Genomic DNA, 18,455 nt, shown 5'->3' with positions numbered 1-18,455 from the left:
TGCGCCCCCTTGTTTGCTCATTTGCATCAACGACACAAGCACCACTCCTCCCTTTTACAGTTTAGCAAAGCCCAGCATAACCCATGCGAACTTTAAGTGTGTTTATATTTTGTTGCTGGTTTGACGGCTATCCACGTCAATGGTACCGAGCTGCTATTTTTTACCAGCGCGCACTGATCCGCCCGCCACTTCTAAGTGGGTGTGGATGGTCGAATGGAATTAGCATTGAGGGATCCCTTGGTTGGGGGTGCGTTTCTAATCTACATATTTATTATGCATACCAAATTGTAGTTTTCTAAGCGCGAAAAGTACAAAGCGTACGGTGACGAAAATTAGGATGGAGGGAGAGATCATAGAAAGCCGATCCAAAGTAGTGTCAACATCGGCTGCAGCAACTAGTAATGAGATGTTAAATTTTCTGTGTTGTCTAGTGTAATTGTGTTATGTGGGGATGTTTTAGCCATTGTTGCCTCGAACCATGCCATTGATATTTTGTACTAGCATTTTTGCCTATGCACAAATCCACATAAGCCCTTTGTTGATTGCCGCATTGACAACATGCGACTCCACAAATACCACACCACACCAGTGAGTTTGTATAAATTACGCATATTTCCACTAAACAAGAGTTTTGAAAATCGAAAGGAATGAAAGAATTGGAATTTTTCAATTCTACCCAAAATGCATGTTGAGTTTGGCACGAGTCTAGAATTCTCAACCCTATCGCCAAATAAACTCTAAATAAGGGTTCCCAGTATAAAATAAAATTGAGATGAAAAAAGTGTGTGGTTTTTGACAAGAAATCAGAGTCATATTTCAATATAAAAATGTATTACCCTATTTCCACCAGAACTGCTTATTAGCAGTTAAGAGGTCTGCTGAAAATTGAAATTGGAGAACGCGAGCCAAGAATGCACCTATTGAATGGTAACCCCTAAACACTCACGTAAAAAGTTGATTGTAGTATTTAAAGCTCTGGAAGGTAAAAAGGTTGTTAGTCAAGGACGAAAGAAGAGAAGTGACAGAGAGAAAAAGCGGCATCTGGATGAAGAAACCTGTTGTGTCAATAGACCTAAACGAGGCTCTACCTTAAAGAAATGCTAGCGCGCTTCCAGGGTGGAAATCAGCCGAGACGGAAGGAGGAATGTTATAGTGTTAGTGGTAGCATGCCCCACATACCATTGGTGTGACAGCACCTTTGATAATGCTTCTGACATTTTGATTTCATTCTCCGCACTAATAATCCAGCGAATCTTACTTGAGAACTTTTTTATTGCTTTAGCACACAAATTTTTCATCAGGTTAGTCGAGCAGTCCTGGCTAGCACTCCCGAGCATCTGGGGATTTCCATCAGTTTTCAGCTCCCCGACTACTGTAGTGTCTTTCAGGCTGAACTGATGCTAATAGTGAAAGCTGCGACACTTGTACAGTGTGATGCGACATCTGGAAATGACATCTACATTTTCCCTGACAGCTAGGCGGCGATAATATTCCCCACAAAACAGTCGACAACCTCCAAGATAGCCGTAAAATGCCGCTCATCTCTTAACGAGATGGCTGAATCATTTCGCTAAAGGATAATATGGGTTCCTGGCCATCGCGACATTGAGGGCAACTACAGAGACGATGAACTACAGAGACTCTGCACCAAGTTGACTGATGAGTACATAGACAATGACAAGGGCATTCCCTTATAAACATGTAAGCTACTTGTCCTTGAAGAAATCGTAAGGAAAGCAAACGAAAGATGGTGCAATGAAGCCACCTGCAAAATCGCCCATCGACTGTGGCCAACTCTCAATGCTAAACGAATAGAATCTTAGCACACTGATTTCAGTCATAACGGGACATTGTTTACTAGGTAGGTACGCCCAAAAATGAGTGTGTAAGCACATGATTTCTGTAGAAGTTGTCCTGCTCTATCCAGACGGAGATTTGCTATTCTAAGCAGGTAATTTTTTTAATGAATTGAAAGATCTCAGTTCTGCAGAAATAGGAGGTATTCTAAAATTCATGAAAAGCACCCACTGGTTTTAGGAGAAATACAGGGTTTGATTGAAAAGTAATGAGCCTTATTTTTTTTAAGCAGTTTTATTAAAACTTTTGGCTTATACAACTAATATTGCTCAAAATAGGACCCTTGAGCGTCAATACACCGCTGGTAGCGGTCCTTCCACTGCAGTAAAAATTTTTTAAACTCATCCGCAGGAATCGCGTTCAATTCGCCTGCCACAGTTTTTTGGATCGGCTCGATGGAGTCGAAACGCCTCCCCTTCAGCTTTCTTTTCAGGCGAGGGGACAAGAAAAAGTCCGGAGGGGACAGGTCTGGGCTGTAGGGAGGGTGAAGAAGCACCGGAACCCCCATCTTGGCCAATGCAGAGGTGCAGAGGAAGGCGGTGTGCGCCGGCGCATTGACGTGATGAAAGGTCCAATTGTTGACGAAGTCGGGCCGAACCCGGGCGATGCGGTTTTTCAGCCGAAGGAACAGTGCTTACAGTGCTTCCTGGAAGTACAAACTGTTTAGCTTTACGCAAAATTTGATCGAGTAACGTTGCTCCAACGATCGCTGCATTTTCGCCAGTGCAAAATCCTAACACACTTTTAAAACAGCTTTCACGCGCGGAGCGATGTTGACTGCACCGCTGTTGCCAGCGAACTGGGACCAGTTTCTAGTGGAAGGGGAAGGTCCAACGATCATTTTCCCCCACCAGCCGATTCGGTTGACCGCTTGGCAGACGCTCCGCGCGAGAAGGCTAATTACTTTTCAATCAAACCCTGTAGGAAAAGCTCGCCACGCGGAATCACAATGGGCTATGAGCCTTCAATCTAACCTTACCTAGTCGAACAGAGAGATAACGGGCAGAGAAGTGACGAATGAAAGAGGCATAATATTATATTTATTTTGAATACCTGCCGATCTAATTGGTCATTTGAACTGGATCAGTTCTGTTCACTTTCGAACTAGTATGACTTTTTCCAACAAATACCAATACATGGACTTTGCTGACTAGTTGGCTTTTCACTGCCGTGTGAATTCTCCGCGCACACATTGAAGGTGTATACCTCCGCGTGAAAGGTGCTCCAATAACCTTTACAACTTTTATTATTTTCCTTTTTATTATTATACGCACCATCAATTTAAATAAAATTGTGTTAAATATACTCTCAATTGAGTTGTCAAACATTTTTTTGTGTTTAGAGAATTTTTTTTCAATTTTTCAAGCTTTTGACATAGTAACTACGGGTTTTTGGGTTTACAGCTATGGAGTAAGTGCACATTTAATTTCTCCTTTCAATACTACACACATGTGTGTATGTATGTATGAGTACCTGTATATGTATATATATACGTGTATGTATTGTGGTCGTTTCCAAAATTGGTCAAAGGTGAACTTATGTAAGTTACACCTATGTACACATACTTATGCATAAGGGTGGTCGCCGGATTTGTGAACCGATTTTTAAGGACTCTTCCGCAGTCCATTCATGTCATCTTATTATACATTTATTTTGAATATTAAGGAGATCGGTTATTCGCAGTCCAAATTATGTAAGTGTTCTCGATTGAGTAGTTTAAGCTTTCTTTTGAACATATATCTAAAAAAACATGATTTATAAAATTGTATTAAGCATTACAGGCAACACTGCAGCATCGAATTACGAATGATAAGAAAACATTCCAAACTATAACTTCGATTAACATTAAAATCGAGTTCATATATCATTTAGACAAATTTAACAAATGTGTTTATTTTTCTGGTTCAATATTGTGCAGACCCTTCTTTACCCTTCAATACAGCCATTATTCTTCTAGGTGTGACTTATTTGAACTCACAATTAATAAATTTTCCACAATTCTTTTTCTTTTTCTACTGAATGCATGAACGGATGTGGACAGACTTTAGTTAAAGAGTAGTTAAAGACTACACTCGAAGTGTAACGAATTAAAAAGGCCATAAACTTAGTTTGAAAAATTACTTTTATTCAATTCAAAGTAAAAAATGTGGGAAAATAATACCAAATTAACAATTTACTTTTGCTCGATATGACCACTTTTTGCCTTGACTATGGCCTTGACTGCCCGAATATGACTTGCTGATATTTTGGTCCACTCGCGGACAACGGCTTTTTTCAGCGTCTCGAGACTGATGGATCGTTTAGTTCGGACCTTGCTCTCCAAATTGGTCCAAAGAGAATAATCCATCGGATTCGCGTGTGGTGAATTTGAGAGCCATTGTATGGACGTTATGAAGTTAGGAACGTTGGTTTTTACCCATCCTCGAGCTTTGGAGTTTAGAAGTTTACAAACTGCTCAATTTGAAAAATTTTCTCGTCAGAAAACACAATGTTCGGAAGTTGACCGCTTTCGGCCAAGCAAAGCAACTCGTGCGATCTCTCAAGTACGACTTGTTGCTGCTTTGGTGTGAGATCATGCGGCTTTTGGATCTTGTAAGGCTTGATTTTGAGATCATTTTTCAGTATGCGGTGGATGCTACGGTCAGATATTTTCAGTTCTTTTGCCTCTTCATGGGCACTTCATCGGGAATTTCGCTCAAGTCGCTTCTTCACTTTTTGAACCATTTCGAAATTAAGTGCGCGAATGCATTCCGATTGTTGACTGTGTCATACGGAGAAGCTACTTTGAACCCAAGCAACGTTTACCGGTGGTACAGAATGTTCTCAGAAGGCCGAGAAGATGTGAACGACGAAAAGCATCCCTGACGCCCGAGCACTTCAACAACAGACGAAAAAATTGATGAAGTGAAGAAAATGGTATTGGCCAATCGTCGAATCAACGTTAGAGAAGTTGCTGAGGACCTAGACATATCGATTGGCTCGTGCTAAAATTCGTACCAAAACTGCACAATTTCGACCAAAAGCAGCATCACTTGAACATTGCTAATGAGATATAAGACTCTGTCCGCAACGACCCAAATTTGCTCCAGAGGATCATAACTGGTGACGAATCGTGGGTTTATGGTTATGACGTGGAAATCAAAACTCAATCATCTCAATGGAAGCTGCCGCACAAACAAAGACCGAAAAAAGCGCGCCAAGCTCGGTCGAATGTAAAAGTTTTGCTTACCGTTTTCTTCGATTGCAGGGGCGTTGTGCATCATGAGTTCTTGCCACAGAGTAAAACGGTCAATAAGGAATATTACCCGCAAGTTATGCGCAATTTTCGAGAAGCAATCCGCCAAAAACGCCCCGATTTGTGGAAGAACAAAAATTGGCTCTTGCATCGCGATAACGCCCCTGCTCACACATCGTTGCTTGTGCTCGACTTTTGGGCCGAGAACAACACACTAATAATCCCACAGCCACCGTATTCTCAGTCAGTCACTCATCCTCCCGGTCTTCCTGTATGGCGCGGAGTCTTGGATACCAACACTGATGGCCGGTTTCAAGAGAAGAATTATTCCCAAGATCTATGGTCCAATTTGCGTGAAGGATGTATACCGAATAAGATGGAACTGTAAGAGCTGTATGATTACACTGACGTAAAGGACCGCATTAAAACTCTGCGGATGTGCTGGCTAGGTCACGAAATGTACTTGCGAAACTCACAACAAAGGATGTATTCACCTACTTTGAAAATACCAAGTCGACGACGACCTGACTACCCTTGGTGTTTCTAACTGGCGTCAAAGCGCGCAATGCAGAGGTGATTGGCGAAAGTTTTTGATAGCGGCCAAGACCGACCGTCGATTGCGCGGTTGACAGTTAAGTAAGTAAGTAAACGTCGACAAGCATAGTTTACGTACAAAAATTTCAAAGTCAAACTGTCTTCTTTTTTTGTAGCATGGTTTTATATATATTTGACGTCCGGCACTTTTGCTAACTACACATTCGTATGTAATTTAGATGCATTTTAAGTTTCAAATGAGCCTCACTCAGGGGCGGAATATTTCCACAACCAGCAACTGGACAGCATAGTTTGAGATAAATTCCTAAAGCGTCACTTATACTGCTCGTGCTGCGAGTATTTTCTGTCAATACACACTGCAATATTTTTGACAACTAAAGACGGATATTACCTATAGAAACACCGAACAAGTGATTGTTCTTTTTTACGGCTGCTAGGTAATACTTTTTCTTTACATTTATATGGTCACTTAGGCCTAAGCATGCACATAATAATAGTATATTTGAGTTCCTTTGGCTGCATGTTAACTTTCTATACCATATATATATATATATTCCTATTGCTAGACTATTTATGATATATCTAAAATTCTATGGAAAATATGTCGACACTTTAAATTGAAATCGATCACCCTAATGCAAATGCATAGTCAAAGTGATACTGTTGAAATGTTGTATAGTGAGCAGATGAATGCTAATTAAACGCACTTAAAAGATCTTTCTGCTACATATGAGGATGTCGGGTGCTCCTTCCAAACATCATCCATCCATGCTCTACCCTTTTTACACAAAACTTTGTTACAGTTACACACATTGCCATTTTTAACCTTTTTACTGCAGGTGCAATGCTGCTATTGTGACGATTTGTCGTGTTTGCATCATGACCGTTGAATGCCACAGTTAATTATCTGTCACCGTAGCTTGGTTAAAATGGTTGTCCAATTAAATGTTTAAAATGCTACATACATGAAAGGGAATTTAATGCGTCTGAGTATAAATTTTCACGTAAAAAATCCCTAAAAGAGAAGGTCCCATACATATATATACATACAGTGTGTCAAATGGCAGCGTGACCGGGAAAATTCCAACTTAGAGTTCGAAGGAAAAGTGGTGTTAATGTAACCAAAGACACGATGCGAGGACGGGATATCGATCGTGAAAAGCAAAGCTTGACTAAACATGAAATCGCTATTTCATATGAATTACCTACGGAAATGCTTTTCTTTAAGGTAGTAGCACATTCGCATGTGGTATAGCATTTTATAATAAGTGCATTAAATTAAAAAAATCTATTGAATAACAAAATTATTTTCAATTAAGAACTCACATTATTACATTTTTTACTTTCTTGCTGTTCAACCGATAGACGAATTTGGAAGCGAAATTCTTCGGGGGTATTTGTCGCATATACGAGGTGTGCTCAAAAAGTATCGCGATTTTTTTGTTTTTTCAAAAATTATATATTTCTTCATTAATATCTATTTTGTCCACTTCAAAGTAATCCCCATGAGATATTATGCACTTGTACCAATGTTTTTTCTAATCGAAGCAGTTCAAAAATTCATTTTTTTTTATCTTGCTCAGCTCCTCCTTCGATGCCGTCTTTATCTCGTCAATCGTAGCGTAGCGTGGTCCTTTCATGAGCCTCTTTAGTTTCGGGACAAGAAAAAGTCACAGCAAACAGCAACGACGTGTGAGCAGGGGCGTTATCGTGATGCAAGAGCCAATTTTTGTTGTTCCCCAAATCGGGGCTTTTCTGGCGGATTGCTTCTCGCAAATTGCGCATAATTTGCAAGTAAAATTCCTTATTGAACGGTTTACCCTGTGGTAAGAACTCATGATGCACAACGCCCCTGCAATCGAACAAAACCGTAAACAAAACTTTTACATTCGACCGAGCTTGGCGCGCTTTTTCTGTCTTAGTTCTTGAGGCAGTCTCCATTGAGATGATTGAGCTTTGGTTTTCACGTCATAACCATAAAGCCACGACCAGTTATGACCCTCTGGAGCAAATTTGGGTCGTCGCGGACAGAGTCCAACATCTCATTAGCAATGTTCATACGATGCTGCTTTTGGTCGAAATTGAGCAGTTTTGGTACGAATTTTAGCACGAGCCAATCGATATGTCTAGGTCCTCAGCAACTTCTCTAACGTTGATTTGACGATTGGCCAATACCATTTTCTTCACTTCATCAATTTTTTCGTCTGTTGTTGAAGTGCTCGGGCGTCCGGGATGCTTTTCGTTGTTTACATCTTCTCGGCATTCTGAGAACATTTTGTACTTCCGATAAACGTTGCTTTAGTCCAAAGTAGCTTTTGCGTATGTCACAGTCAACATTCGGAATGCATCCGCGCACTTAATTTCGTTTTTCACACAAAACTTGATACAGGTTTTTTGATCCATCTTTTTGAATAAGTAAAAATGGAAGACGAGCCGAAGCACGTGTCAACAATTAACTGAACATTCAAAATGGCCGAACTTGTCGGCATGAGTGAGAGACATGAGTACCAACATATCGCTACAAAAAACGCGAAATTCGAATAAACATAACCTGCGAAAATTCAAAATTCGCGATATTTTTTGAGCACACCTCGTAGTATATATATGAAATACCCATAGCTCAACTCCTCTCAACAGGGGGCTTCGTTGGTGGTTTCTGACTAGGTGAAATACTTAGGTCCAATACCTGACTGAAGGCCAACCTGGAAGCCCAACATTGAAGAGAGGATAAGGAAGGCACCAATAGCGATTGAAATCAGTGGGGCGCTACTAATCTAGTGTTTAACGCAATGTTAAATTTGGCACCTGCCGCTACATGTGCCGCAATCTGACTAAGACACGCGGGCTACAGGATTCACCTCACTTACGGACATTCAAGTATCCTCAGAAACTTTGGGTTCATCCTCTTGCCGACTGATCAATGTACACCATCGCCGAGTCCAAGCAGAACGTTCTCCATTCACATTTCTTCAAGGGAATAGTGAGTGGAGTGCAACATTTGGAGACAGAACTGAAAGGCTGAAATGTTTCCCAAGCAGAGGTAGCCGGAATCAAATAAGCTACTCACTTATATAAAACAGTAAATATCTGCTCCGATAGCTAAGCGACAATCAGAGTAATGGGCTCGATGGTAGTGCACCTAAAACTGGTAGGGTAATGCCTGGTTTCACATTCGATCGCATCCGTATTCTTTGACATAAGACTCATCTAGGTATCTGGTCCCAGCGGCATGGAAAGAAAAATGGGAAATAGATGAGCTGGCCAAACAATGGAGCTACGAGGTAGTTTCGCTTTGAATACCTGCGGTCTGCTTCTGGAAGGATGGGCTTGACGTCAACTCAGCGAACACTGGGCAAGTCTACAAACTTATAATGTCGCGAAATCATTGCGGCCACGTGTGGATCGGAGCCGCTCGTGAAATCTTTTAAAGTTACCAAATTTAGCTACCAAATATCGATGACGCCCTTATAAGACAGTATGCGCGAGGTATGCATACTGCGAAACTCGGTATTCCTTCGAGTCTTTTTTGCATTAGCTACACGGAGAATGAAGTGGAATCATCTCAACTCATTCTTCTTAGCTTTCCTATTTTCGAGAGATTAAGACTTCGTCATCTTGGTTCTCACTACTTTGCTACGCCTGCTGATATAGCAGGCCTTGATATTAGCAACCTGATGAACTGTATCAGCAGCATATAGCGGCTAAAGCATCCGTAACTCAGTCACCGTTTAATCCACAGCGTTGTTCATAAAGCCTTCTCTCTCAAACGCAGTATCTTTCACTTCTGTAAACGAATTAGAAAGGACCTAGTTGTTGGTTATATTGAAATTGTTTTTCAATTCCGCTGGAAAAGAGTTCAATCAGCATTGTACGTCAAAAGGTTTTCATCCTGCATCTCAGTGCCTTATTCAACTGATCATACATCGCGTCCCTCTTCTCAAAGTAAAATCTGCATTAAAGGAGCAAGCCTATTGAAGCCGTGACAAAGAAAATGGTATCGGGACTGTTTCCCTCAGTCATGGCTGAGATTTTGGAAAGGGCACTGGCTGTACTCATTCGCTGAGCTGCCACTTGCGGCCTCCGAGTCAACTCTGACAAAACGGAGCTGGCGATATATACCAGAAAATTTAAACCTCCACACTTCCGACTTCCCAAATCAAGCAGCCACGTTCTCCCGCTTTCATCGGAAGTTAGGTATCTTGGAGTGATACTTGACTCCAAACTCCATTGGAAGCTACACATTGAAAATCGGGTAAAGAAGGCCAGTATAGCTTTCTACTCCTGCAAATCAATGGATTATAGTATGGATGTCTGGTTTGGTGGGAAATTCTTCGGAAGTTATATAATATCACTAAACTGGGGAGGGTGCAAAGGACTGCATGCATTGGCATCACCGGAGCATGTAAAACTTGCCCCATTGGTGCCCTAAATGTCCTTTTGCATTTACTTTCCATCGACTTTTACGCTATTTCCATCGCAGCTCAAAGTGCCATCAGGTTAAAGGAGGTTGGCATCCGGAGGCAATCTCTCAAGGGACATGGTAGCACTTTCGGGCAGTTAACACCGTACTTCTTCGAATTTCAAACAAATCTCTCTATCCGCAAACTGGAGTTTGAGGGTCGTGCTATGGCAATCTTTCCATATAGGCAGGGTTGGACCGAAGCTTGCACCTCTGTCTTCACTGACGGGTCCAAGATGGAATCAGCCAATTTATCTATCTCCTTTAAACTAACGAATACTCTTAGTGAATTTCAGGCAGAAGTCTTTGCGATCCTGCAGGCATGCAAAATGCTTAGGGAGTATTAACATTTTCTCCAATAGTCAAGCCTTAATCAAGGCTCTGACGACGCCATGGTGCAGAACGAAACTAATCAACTCCTGTAAGGAGGAGATAAAATCCCTTGGATGTTCAGGTAACATTTCTGTAATCTGGGTTCCAGGACATAGGAACATAGAGGGAAATGAAATTGCTGATGAGCTTGTCAGGAAAGGGACTGAATTGGCCTCAGAAATCTCATACCCGCGCATCGGCTTCCCCCTGAAAGTTGTTAAAGGAAAACTGCAAAAATTATTTTCAGCAAAGCGCAGAAAAGATGGAGCTCCATTTCTTCAAGTGTTAATTCGAAAACTCTTTGACCCCAGTACAATATACGGAGGACTCAGAAAGTCCTTTGGACTCCTCACCATTCAATTTCCAAACTCATAACTGTATTTACCGGTTACTGGACGATCGGCACACTCGCGGAAAAGCTAGGTCTACCATTTAACCCTCATTACAGAAGCTGTGGAGAGCTTTCAGAGAAGGAAACTATTGAGCACTTTCTCTGTTAATGTCCGGGTTTGACAGCCTGGGGCAGTGTGCCAATCTAAATCCCATCAATATTCATCATTATATCAGCAACTCCGGCTGGCTTTAGATATCTTCCTGTTGGAGGTCTCATAATGGTATCAAAACGGCGCTTTGGTGCTATTTGGGAAGTGCCTACTGGCATTTCAACCATTTCACCTACCTACTAAAGGAAGTACTTTTTTTTTTGTTTTTGACCGTTGAAATAAAATGAATTCTTTAAAATTGTATAAGTTTTCATTCTCATAAACATAAACTGATGTTTCACTTAATTTTCTCATATTTTGCTACTGAGGCAAATCCTAATGATAAGGAACTTCATTACATTTGATTTATCTACTTTTATGTGCAGCAAAACTTAATGGTATATATTCAGAGAGCTGGCAACTGGTTTTCCCCATTAAAAGTAAGTCGAACAACTTCTCAGCATAACAATGATTTCACTTAGCAGCCAACTTTACTTTTTTATGGCATCGAGTGATCTGCTTTTGTGTTTGGATTTGGCAAAAAGGCTAGTCAGATTTTGAATTTCTGCTGCAACTGCAACAACTACAAATATATTTCACACAGCCGATGATAAGAAAACTAAGCAGGTGCAAAAAAAAACAAATATGTATACAAAAGTGCTTAGTTGCAAAAAACAAAAATAAATCTTTTTCGAGAAAATTGGAAATTGAAAAGTGGAAAAAAGCAACAAAGCGGAAGATTTAACCTAGTCCGAAATAATATAGTATACAGAGTGCATAACATAGACTTTAGTAGAAGGAGTGCAAGCAAAGTGGCACGACCTTGTTGCAAACTATATAGCCAATATAGTCCAAGTGATGTTGCCAGCTGCTCAATCGAGTTGAAAGAACTAACACGACTTAAAAATTTATTTTCTTTCCACACAGTTAGCGCTACTAATAAGGAGCAACAAAAATAAACTCTTTTCCTAGAAAATAAAACTAGAATCAACAGCTGGTGAAAGCAAGAGGAAAAAAAAGCGTGTAAAAAAAGGAACTACAAAAGAAAATTCGTACATAGCAAAATAGCCTGATGGTATAGAATTGAGTCGTTGCTTAACAAAATGCAACGGCTGTCAAATACCGAATGAAAATGAAATGTTGAGAGTCTAACAAGTAGAGAGAGGCTCGATGAAAACATGGAGATTTGTGTGTAACTGTTGTGTTACAATGGTGGCTTAAAATAAAAACTTTAACAATCAACCGCAACAAAAGCAAATCCAACGCACAAAAGAAAGAAAGACAAACAACAAAAATAATAAAACAAAAGCATTAAATTCGTGGCATACTTTTCGAGTACGAAGCCACTTCACTGCGCTACAATTACACACAATCCGCTATTTAGCCATATGTTGGGTGAAAATGTGCGTTTTATTGCATGTGCATGTGTTAAATAAAAATATATACGAGCAACCTACCAAACAAAAATTCGAGAAGCCAGTTTTAATAGAATTATTAAGGGAGAATTGTCGTTAAGAGGTTGACTCAGTCGGGATAAGAAAAAATTTAGGAACTAAGATAGTTTATTATCACTATGTATCAATTCCTGGACAAGGTGCAATCTAGGGGATCAACCAAGTTTAACCTAAGTATAGAACATTTTGTCCCTTTCAAATTAGTTTCATACTTGCATGCTGCCCTTAAAAGTTTGCTAAAAGTAATTGTGGCGATTTTTTTTTTCCTACTTGCGGATCTATAGAAAATGCAGATTTATAATCTAACCTAATCCAACGATCGTCGTAGACTCTTGTTTTTCTCATACTACTTGGGCAGAGAAACACGACGCATTCCACAGGGCAGCATATTCGCATTATTTTCTAAAAACAAATCCATCGCAATACACCTCTAAAGACAACGTTTCGGAAGTTATTGATTTTTGATAAAATTAAAGGTTTCTGGGGAGAAAAGCTTTGCTTATTAGACTAACTTCCAAACTCGCAACATTGCGTAAACAACTCTTGAATATAGTAGGATCTAACGCATCCATTGCTGTGCGGTCCTCACCGATTTTGAGCAGGTTTTGGGCATAAAGCATAGCTGGACTATGATGTGAGTTGTGAGTTCCACTCACGGTCACAATGGCGAAACTTTGAAGAGCGCACTGATTTCGTATGTCGGGTGCCTCGCTCAGTGACCAGTAGCATCTGTCGGAAGTTACCTACGAACAAGACAACCACTTCACGTTTCCACGACAATTCCCTCTAGGTTACCGGAACGATCCACACTTATATCCGTGTATGCTGCTACAACAACAACAACTCCACCACGGATATCTTCCAAGCTGCGGTCAAGCGCCGCAACCGCCTCGCGCATTCGTTCAAGACTACTAGTTTACATTACATTGCAGCTTGACTCACAACATTCGGACGGAGTTTAAACACCGAGTGTATAGTTCTTCCTTCGCTGGGCAAGGTCGCGGCTGTCCTTGGGCAGGCTATCATTACATTGTAGCCTTATGTCCCGCTGTACAAAAAAATGTGTTTAAATTAAAAAAAAAGCTGACACCCTTGTAAGCTGATTTAAAAAGAATTTGGCGTATTTAAAAAAAATAAATAATTGGCGCGTACACTGCAGTTAGATGATTGTCCAAGCTCCTGCTCCTATTTTCCGAACGGAAAACTGTCAAACTTTCTACTAAAACTTAGAAGGTTGATGGTTGGTATCATTACAGGACACAACCCATGGGGTCAGCATGTGACCACCATTGGAATCATTGGCTGTGAGTGTCCTGCCTTTGCTAGAGCACGGCTATGAGTTTTGGGTTCCGATGTCATGAGAATGAGTAATATTCGTTCTCTAAAACTGGACGATACTTACAGATTTTTCAAAGAATCTGGAAAATTCTCACAGGACTAACTATCTCTATCTATGTCTCTATTCTTTCCTATCCCTTTCTCTGATACTTTTCTCCTTCCCTCCTTGACTATCCACCCCCTTTCCAGAGTTTTAAATACAACGGGCTTTTTAGCCTGAGTGTTTTAGGAGCCACCAAATCTCCTGATGCTCCTTGGTTCGACCTTTTCAAATTTCAATTTCAACGGCCCCATAAGCACCATTCACACTTTCAGAGGCCAGAGTTGCATTTTCGCCTTTATCAAAGACAACCCGTAAAATGTACCGAACTTTATCTCTGTGGACTTTCATTGTTGAAACCCTCTAAATCACAACTGAATGAAACAATCCAAAAACAGAAAACGATTTTTTTTAGTGTGAAATGTTGACAACGAGCATAAACTTTAAATTGTTTGATCGATACTTTACGCGACATCGATCACTACAGCCACCTAGCGAGAAAAATATTGAATTTCTTTTTCCGCAATCTAATATAATATATTAGTCGAACTTTGCAAAGGTTGTCCCTGCAATGAATCGCTTCAGACTTATTTGTAGTCAAATCAATATTTCTCGACTTCATTTGGAGAAGTCCCATTATTTGTTAACTGGGTTCCTGGAAGCGTACGAACCGTACGTATTAGTGTTTGTGTGGGCGTTGTGTTCCCAGTAGCAAAAGTAATAACTGTGAAATTAGTTAGTAATGGTTGAATTGTTTGATGAATTTCGACATAGCCAAAAATCTCGTTAACTTTTTAAAAGTTTTTTCTTGAGGATGTTACATATTTTCTCCATATAAAAGAGTGGCATGCATTTATTTATATCTATATGTATATGAGTATATTTCCTACATTTCCTTTTAAATCGTTAATTAAATTAATGTACGTTGAGAACTGAAATCATATTCATATATCCGTATTTTATTGAATACCACCTTGAGCAAAAACATCCCGGGATATATTCCGAAAATTCAATTTTCAAGGTTATTCCTCAAACATGATATTACCGCCTTGAAGGCATTATAATCGCCAGCGTTTAATCCAGCTCTCGAAACATTTCTGGAACTCTATTTTCAGTATAGCCATCAGAGCTGTCTCGATTTTTCCATTACTTCCTTGCAGCTGTTAAAAAGCATAGTAGTGGTTTTTTGACTCGATCAAAGAGAAAAAAATGGCAGGAGACATATCAGATGAATTCGATGGCTTGCATGGTATTCATTTCGTTCTTGGTCAAATATTCACGGATAATGATGGCACTGTGCGAAGGTACGTTATTATGGGGCAATATTCTCAAGTTGCTTTCCCGCTAAACCTCTCTTTTTTGGCGAACTGCTTCGCGTAAACGACTTACGACACCCAAATAATTCCATATGCCTTATTAGCTGTCGTAGTGATATTCTGTTTATCTTTAACCATTTTGAGGATTCATAAATAGCGTTTATTTCCACTTGAAAAACACTACAGAGATTCAGTAGTTAAAAGGAGTCACTGATAGAAAGCTCTTCGCAATATAACCCTGATCCTATACCGGGCTCGATTTTAGATCCATCCGTGTAGATTTTAACCGTAAGCATCGCCTTCTTTTTTCTTTTTGTTCTTGGTTCATTCGGAGTTCCCATTCACTCGCCTGATGTCTGAATTGCGAGTCATACACATAAATCTACGTCTCGTCTCTAGTAATAATGCGTTTGATGAATGTTGAATCGGATTCAACCTTAGAAATCATATTTCCGGCGATATCAACTCGGTCCCTTTTTACCTGCAATTCAGATCACTTAGGAAAAACTTTGCAACTTCAATGTCCTAAATTGATCCATAAGCAATGTTCAAGTTCTCTGCGAGCTCTCAGATAGTTGCAGAAGATAGATTACCTAAACACACCATAACTTTTACCAATGCCAAGCAATGAGGATAGAATTTTTGATAGGAATATTAATCATAGATGTGGCAATTTAACAAAAACAAGCAGAACTGAAATCAGTTGACTTAGAGCGTCCCCTTTTTGATGAAGGGGGTAGGTCAATAGTTTCTGTGCAAATTATTTTGTTAAATTTAAACTTTTTTTAAGAATTTGCTTTGTGGCATCCATTTTTACCCATTTAAATAATTTCTTAAGTTTGGTGTACCCCTCTGTTTGTGTTGTTTCTGAACAATAAAATAAAATAACGATGGCATTATTCGTTTTAAGGCATTTAAGTTTCTTAAACGCGATCTTCTCCTTCAGGCTATCAAAATTTAACTGGGATGTGTCGTTATCGCTGAAGATTTTTTTCATGCAATTTCTATTTTTGAATAATGTTTTTATAGCAGAAACATGTTTAAAAAATAATAATGAATTAGTTATAAAATTTTATTAGAGCCACCTTAACACTGCAGACAGAACTCAATTTCAGCAATTAATAGATTTTCACTACAAAATCAAAAAGAAATATGAGTTGTCCCTTGAGTGTAGCTACGCCTTTTAATACTAAATCACAAGCTGGGGCTTTCATTTTCTTCTCTACTTTGTCGACAATCCTCTGCGTAAGCAAACTATTTTCTGTTTGGCTACATTCATGCATACCTCAATTTTTCTTCATTTCATACTCAACTTTTTCTTTTACATTTTACTACTCTTTTTAACAACTTTTTAGTTAACTTCAAATTTATTTTTAATGCAAGCTTCTATTGTACTAATTGAGAAAAAAAAAAATGTTGCAAGGCAACGTTCAAAGCGAGTGGATTCGTCTTGTCAACGTCTGCCGCCACCGCGACAGTAGTAACGATTGAAAATGTTTTCACCGAAAAAAAACCAAAACCAGTGGCATCTTCTCAGGATATTAAGGAATTCACAACTTATATATATACGACGACTGTACTGATTCATATGATTGGGATTAAAATTTCTTTAAAGGTACAAAAAATATTCCGCTCTGATGATAAAATCGTTTCGTTCCCTGCCCCGCGACCTATTACCAACTCGCCTACTTCATTCAGTTGCGAAACTTTTTGCTGATGGGTTAGTGTATTGTTGACTCAATTGTCTCTACTTATAAGCGAGTTGCAAACATTTATTACACGCCTCATATTGGTGTTGTTCTACAGCCACCGAAAGTGTAAACATGCATAAGTAAAATGAAAAAGAAAATCACAAGTATTTTGCACACACAATAAACTGAAGAGGGTTGACGTTGTAAGCGTGGAATTTCTTGGCAAACCTAAAAACACATGTCTAAGTATAAATATGCATGTATGCACGTGCCTGTGTATGGGCACTCGTAACATATGGAAAAAGTTTGAAAGTTACATAGTTAAGCGGTTCGGATTTAAAATGAGGGTATCTGCATTTTTCTGCGAAAAAGAGTTATTCACATGCTTGAATTTGAAAAAGAGTTTTCAAATTATATATATTTGTAAAAGTATTAATGTTTTAAATTGGAGTGGTTGCAGTATCTCTAGTAATTCTTAATAAATCCTAATGAAGCAAGTGGGTATTTACAAAAATGTGGTAGTATCCAAATTGTCTTAATAACTCAGCTGGGTACATACACACGCTCTTTATCAGGATTGGAGTAAATTTTTATATTATGTTCCTCTCACAACAATGCATGTAAATGCTTTTTTATATCCAAAATTAGGCAAAACTGCAGTTGCGAGTGAGACATTTGACTCCTCGAAGGAGAAGAAAAATACCAAACTTGGAAAAAAGGGAATGAATGTCACACACAAATAAAGCAGGCCACCGACGGGAAACAAATCGAAACAATCGGTTAAAACTCATTTTGAGCTGAGCTTCTCCTCCTATTCGTGGTGTGCGTCGTGATGTTGTTCCACAAATGGAGGGACGTACAGTTTCAAGCCGACTCAGAACGGCAGATATTTTTATGAGGAGTTTTTTCATGGCAGAAATACACTTGGAGGTTTCCCATTGCCTGCCGAGGGGCGACCGCTATTAGAAAAATGTTTTTCTTAATTTAGTGTTTCACCAAGATTCGAACCTACGTTCTCTCTGTGAATTCCGAATGGTAGTCACGCACCAACCCATTCGGCTACGGCGGCCGCTTAAATAAAAAGAAAACACCCAAATTAGTCTAAAACAGTTGTTTTCACTTGCACAAAAAGCATGCATTGAACAAACCAAGCACAAACGCGTTTTGTTTAATTTCTCGGTTTAACTTCGAAAGCAGATACCCACATTTAAAATCAGTTCGGCAGAGTTGGTTTGAGTTGTTTAGATGCTACAAATGTTGATTTTTTTTCTGTGTTTGTTTTTGTAAAAAAAAGAATATGAGTAAACTGCAAGGCTAACTATGTAATATCGCTGCCTAGAAACCAACTCTCATGTACAGCTGATGCACTACTAAAATGTGATTTTCTTTTCTCTTTTGCACTACTTCCAAAGTTTGTTAGCATTTTTTCTCAAATTTCTAGTTCTTGTATCCACTCTCAACTTGATTGTGACCGAAAGAAACTTTCATCAGAAAAAAAAGCAGAATAGGTAAGAGGTAAACACAACAGCATAGTTTGTTGAGCAAAGAAGATTATCCAGCTGAAGACAAACAATATAACGGGACCAAAGCAGGATTTTGTGAAAAGAGAGATGCATAATATGGGAGTGGTTCCTCTGTGCAAGGAGTTGGTGTTGA

Source organism: Anastrepha obliqua, chromosome 3 (assembly GCF_027943255.1).
Source record: "Anastrepha obliqua isolate idAnaObli1 chromosome 3, idAnaObli1_1.0, whole genome shotgun sequence".
Lineage (NCBI taxonomy): Eukaryota > Metazoa > Arthropoda > Insecta > Diptera > Tephritidae > Anastrepha > Anastrepha obliqua.
The sequence above is the reverse complement of the archived record's forward strand: the minus strand, read 5'-3'. Positions refer to the sequence as shown.